Source organism: Carcharodon carcharias, chromosome 26 (assembly GCF_017639515.1).
Source record: "Carcharodon carcharias isolate sCarCar2 chromosome 26, sCarCar2.pri, whole genome shotgun sequence".
NCBI lineage: Eukaryota > Metazoa > Chordata > Chondrichthyes > Lamniformes > Lamnidae > Carcharodon > Carcharodon carcharias.
Genome location: NC_054492.1, coordinates 45,301,107 through 45,307,288, shown reverse-complemented (window position 1 = coordinate 45,307,288; position 6,182 = coordinate 45,301,107).

Genomic DNA, 6,182 nt, shown 5'->3' with positions numbered 1-6,182 from the left:
TAGAACTTAGTTGTTCTACATCTGACAAATTCTAATACTTTGTGATGAGTTATGTCTTCTTCATTTGTGATATTTTCCAATGATGAGCTCTGTATAAAATATTACAAAAAGACTGGTATACAAGGTCACTATCCAACCCCCTGAGTGAAGAATGGTAAGTACAGAATGCCTTCTCACAGAGAGCATTGATAATCATTATTACATTAAGTCTTGAAAATTCTCCATGTATAACTTGCTTTTAATGAAATCAATAGAATTCCTTTATGAAAAAATGCCTGGGTGATTTGGAATATTATTCCATGTAAAAGAACGACATAAGTAACTATGATTTAATTTTCAAACACTGTCCTCTACTGGTGAACCACGTAATCTCCCAACTCACATGCTGTATTGTAAAACACAATGGACAGAATTCTCCGTGCCTGCTAGCGTCGGGAGTGATTGGTGGCACGAGCGGACAATATGGTGCGATTGGTTTGACAACGGCGGGAAACTAATTTGTGATTGTCCGCTCAGCTCGCCGACAGAAAGCCAGGTTTCCTACCATCAGACATCATGAAGCTCCCTGTCATATATCAGCATATCATTACTAGGCCAGGCCACCGGAATCCCCCCCCACCCCCGGCCAAACCACTGCCCCCCCCCACCCCCGCTGGATCGTCTGTCGATGTCAATGGGAAAGCAATTGGAACAATGACAAGCACCACCGAGGTGCAGGCTTAGTAATGTTTCCAGTGAGTGTGAGGCTGGACCATCATAAGAACATAAGAAATAGGAACCGCCGTAGGCCATTTGGCCACTCGAGTCTGCTCTGCCATTCAATAAGATCATGACTGATGATCTTGTATTTTGATTTCCACATTCCCATCTAAATCTGATAGCCTTTGATTCCCTTGCCTGACAAGAATCTATCTACCTCTGCCTTAAAAATATTCAGTGACCCCACCTCCACCACCTTCTGAGACAGAGTTCCAAAGTCGCACAACGCTCTGAGAGAAAAAAATTCTCCTCATCTCCGTCCTAAAACGGCGATCCCTAATTTTAAAACAGTGTCCACTTTGTTCTGAAGGTTTCATAGAGCACAGGGAGGAGGCCTTGGACTGAGGTACCTACCTTCATCTTATGCAGAAAGGTTTCACATCTGAGTAACAAGAACACTGCTCATCAGAACAAGGGGCCATAGGCAGGGAGACATTCTTGGGAGTTAATTAACAATTGTGAACATTATGTACAAATGATTAGCACCCCTGCCCAGGCTGTGCAACTAATTCTCCTTAACTCTCCTAACCCTGCCGCTGTGTCTTGGTGCTCCCCGGACATCCACAGCGGAGGTGGAGACAGCCTGCTGACTGCGACACCCTGTCTGTGATGATCTCAGTGGGTGTCTTCTGGAGGGTCTGCTTTCAGGGGTCCTGCTGTGTGGCAGTGGCACACTCCTCGATCTGTGGAGCTGCAGCCACAGGAAGAGGGGAGATGGATAGGCCAGAGTCACCTGGTTCAATGGGCCTGGAGTGTGCACCTGTGGATCCTCCTCCCAATGGGTGCCTGGGGCCCCAGGCTGACTTCTTGAGGAGCAGGGGTAGCTGGACTGAGCTCGAGCTGCCCTGCACCCCTTGCGTACAGTTGTAGGCCAACTATGGCATCAGCGATGGAGTTGAGTCCACACAGCAGTGCAGGATCCAAGTCCTGGACCAACATCTCCATGGTGGCCGCCATCCTACCATTGTTGACCTCACTAGGTTGGCATGCAGGCTTTATACCTCAGACTGAAGGTGGACAGACTGCTCCATCGTGCCTTGCAACCTGAGGAGTGCATCAGACCTCCCTTCCTGATATTCCCGAGCCTGCCTTTGCAGTTCCAGCAACTGTGACATGACCGAGTCCAGAGGCTCATCATCTGACCTGGGCAGAGCAAACCTCTGGCCTCCAGCAGCCCTCTGAGTTCCAGATACCAAAGAGGCCCCTGCCTGATGTGCTCACCAGATTGTGATCCTGAGGCAATTCTAAAGCCTGGTCCCACTGAAGTGTGTGTCTCTGCGCTGGTGAAGGGTGTGGGTGGGCGCTGTTTTGGGACTTCAAGGAGGGAGCCTTCAGATTCCTCTTCAGAGGTTTCTTCGGAGCTTGTTTGGAGGCCCTGGGTCATGGACTCCATCGGCTGTTTCCCAGATGTGCCTATGGAAGCAAGGGGAGATAATTAGGACATGGCAGTGGCCTGTGAAAGAGGACACTTCACTCACGGCATGGTTGTTTGATGAATGTTGCATTGCTGGAGCCTCACCTGGTAGAGCACCGCTGACTTCATCATCAGTACAGGACTGGTCCAGATCGTGGCTGGTCAGCTAGATGACTCTTTTTCCCTCAAGGATGTTGAGTTCGGGCATTCTGCCACTGGTCTGTGAACATTCCCTCTTGTTGTGTGCCAGCTTGTCCTGCGTGGATAGAGATGGGGAGAGTGTAAGCAGGGCGCCTGTCAGGCCAGGTGATAAGTATACCTGGGCTGTGTGGGTAGTGAGTGGTCCCATGGACAGGATGAGGACAATGACGGTGAGTGTGAGAGAGTGAACGGTGATGTTTTCTTGAACTAGCAGCGAGTGAGATCACTGTGGATGTGTGGTGGGTTTGTGAGTGTGTGAGTTGAGAATGACGAGAAGAGTGACTTACCCTGGTGGAATGGAGGAGATCATTCATCCTCTTGTGGCAGTGGGTGGCTGTCCTCTTCTGAAGGGCGTTGGTGCTGACCCCCACTGCCACCGCCTCCCAAGCCGGGTTAGAGCTGTTGCTGCCCATCCTGTGGCCAGAGTGGGGGTACAGGACATCCTGGCGAGCCTCCACAGCATCCAAAAGGTGCTCAAGGGATGGGTCGTTGAACCTGGGGGCTGCAGCCTTCCTCAGTTTCAGAGCCATGTCTTCTGTGCAGCAGTGGTGGTCTGGAAGCACTGAGATGTGTGCTTGCAGCTGGACTTCAAATATGGCTCCTGGCATGATGCCACGGTGGGTGATAGCGGGTGGGCGAATGAGCACCACCAGCCATGGAAATGGCATATTTCCTGGGAGTGCATAAATAGTGTGGCGGGTTTGGGACAATACGGTGTGAAAACCCACCATCGCGGCCAGCAGGTAAAATGTAGTTTTACCCGCCCCCTACAGCACTTAGTGCAAGTTTGGGATAATTCCACCCAATAAGTCTTTAATAGGGAAATGTTGGAAGGGAATTCATGAGAAGTCTAATTTCTCCATAATAGCAGTGAATATACAAATATAAATCTCTATCTTATTTTTAAAAATATGGTTGTAGTTCTCATAAGGAATTATTGCTTCTTAACTTCCCTGGCACCTCCTGGATACTGCTTTGTCTAACAATTCACACGCATGTGCATGAAAGAGTGCAGAGATCTCCCTAAGTTGCCTCAGGGAGATTTGTTTCAGTCTTAAACTTTAAAGTAAAGGATCTTTAAACCTTTAAAACATGTCCCCCTCATGTGACACTTTCACATGAGCTGGGACGTGTCAAAGAATAAATGTATAAATTTTTATTAGATTTTAAAACAGTTCATGAAACCTCATCCTGCCCATGGGTGAGGTTTCATGGAAAATGTGAAGGCCGCCTGGGCTCTTTGCCTGCTCTCCCCCTGCCAACCTGAAGGTTGGATGGGCAGCTCATTAAGACCATAAGACCATAAGACATAGGAGCAGAAATTAGGCCATTCAGCCCATCAAGTCTGCTCCGCCATTCAATCATGCCTGATAAGTTTCTCAACCCCATTCTCCCACCTTCTCCCCGTAACCTTTGATCCCCTTACCAATCAAGAACCTATTTATCTCGGTCTTAAATACACTCAATGACCTGGCCTCCACAGCCTTCTGTGGCAATGAATCCCATAGATTCACCGCTCTCTGGCTAAAGAAGTTTCTCCTCATCTCTGTTCTAAAAGGTCTTCCCTTTCCTCTGAGGCTGTGCCCTTGGGTCCTAGTTGAATTAAATTGAGTTAATTAGTTTTTAACAGGCCTTACTAGGCTTTGCACGCCCGCCGAACTGACAATCTAAATGACATGTGGTAATGTCAGGACGCACGCTCGATGTGACCAGGCGTCATTTTATGCATCGGTGAGCGAACCCCACCCCGTTCTCGCCAATGGGAAAATGGTGCCCATGATTTCCTAGGGCAGGCAGGAGGGCCAGGGTGGGTGTGGGGTGGGGCATGGGGATAGGGGGCGGTGGGTAGCGGGGGAATCACAGACAAATTAATTACTTAATTCCAACATTTCTATTTGCTGCAGCCCTGTGTTGACGCAAACCCTTGAACAAATTTCAAACAGGTTCGAACAGATTTCATTCTATACAATATCAACAATGACTTGCATCAATGAAGCACCTTTAACATAGTAAAATTTCCCCAGGTGCTTCATGGGGGCATTATTAAGTGAGATATGATGCTGAGTCACATAGGGAGATATTATGAACATACGAACATACGAAATAGGAGCAGAACTGGGCCATTTGGCCCCTCAAGTCTGCTCCGCCATTCAATAAGATCAATGGCTGATCTGTGAGGGGTAAGGCCATGGGGGGTTTTGAAAACAAGGATGAGAATTTTAATATTGAGGTGTTGCTTAACTGGAGCCAGTGTAGGTCAAGGAAGTTTGGCAAGTAGATTCTTCCCCTTCCAAGCTATGCATATTTCTAACCGTTATTGCTGTACAGGCGCTCCTCTGGACTGCAACTTAGAATGGTTATCATTATGTTATTTGCTATATTAATAATTTCCTGAATCAAAATTTTACCGCCTTTTAAATATACATATCACAATCGCCTACTTCCATTCCTGCAGAGGTTGGCTTTAAACAACTGTGAGAGATGACAAAAACATATTGCTCTCACTAGGCACGGGTGACTTGGGGCTGAGTAGGTTTGATGTGCTGCACTTGAAACAAATTATGATTTCAGAACAGTATGTCCTAGCTCTCTCTCCCATCCTGAATCAGAAGAACCCAAAGGAGGCATCTAAAGGGGCACTGACACTGCAGCTACTGATCTGATGTGACAGATCAGGTTCCAGCCAGGAAGAACACTTCTTGCATTGCTTGGTTTCTACTTGACAGGGCTTTTAACTGCCTTGCTTTGGGGAGAGAGCTCTGTGCATTTCTAGGTAAAACTAATTTCAGTTGGTGAACAAGCCTTTTATCTCATTGTAAATGACTGAATGCTTATTAAATTAATAAAAAAAAGTTAGAATATTTAATAGTTACTGGCGAAGTTGAAAGTCCAAGTTACCTTTAAGTTTATTGTTTACACTTACAGATGCAAACAAATGAAACACGGTAAACTTCTTGTTTACTAAAAAGGGGAGGGTAAAGTATATTGAGAATTGCGTTGTGCATTTTGTCCAACGAAGATTACCATACACATATACCAGCAGAGGGAATCTATGGGCAGAATTTTACGCCAGTGGGATATTACTGTCCAGCTGAAGTCAATGGACTTTTGAATGGCTCACTGCATTTTACAGCACTGCCCCCATAAATTCCACCCTATGTTTTATCAGCACGTACAGCAGTTCTGCTTCTTATTGAATCTTACCTTTTTGCAAGAACTTTGCAGATATAAAAGACCTTTCTCCTTAGTAATATAATGAGAAGGATCCTGCTCTTCAAAGGATGGGTCTTATTTAAGTAAAACCTTTGCATGAAGTGTCCATTTTTAGATTTGCCTCATGGATTTTATTATTGTGGGATGGCCAGTCATGATCGTATTGCCTGTGGGGCAAGTCGAGGGGCCAGGTGGCCTCCTCCTGCTCCCATTTCTTATGTTCTTATTTGAAAATGATTTCTGCCACGAATCAGCACAAGGAGTGTATTAAAGGAGACCATGGCTTTCAACGGCAAATGTACAAAATACAGCATGGGCATGTCACAGAGCTTTTGTTTGAACAAATATAATAACCCACTTCAAAGAGGAAATATTTATATTGACAGCAATATTCCTTTAACATTGTTGATAATAAGAATAACAGATGATGCTCAAGTTGGAATTGGCCAGTTTCATTACAGAAAGAAATCTGTTTGCTCCCGAACACGGCACTTCCTATTTTCGAGGGAGTGGGAATGGGGGGCGGGATGCAGGCCAGTGTTCACCCATGTGTAGTTCACGGAGGCAGCTGGTCATTTACACCATCAGCTGCCTC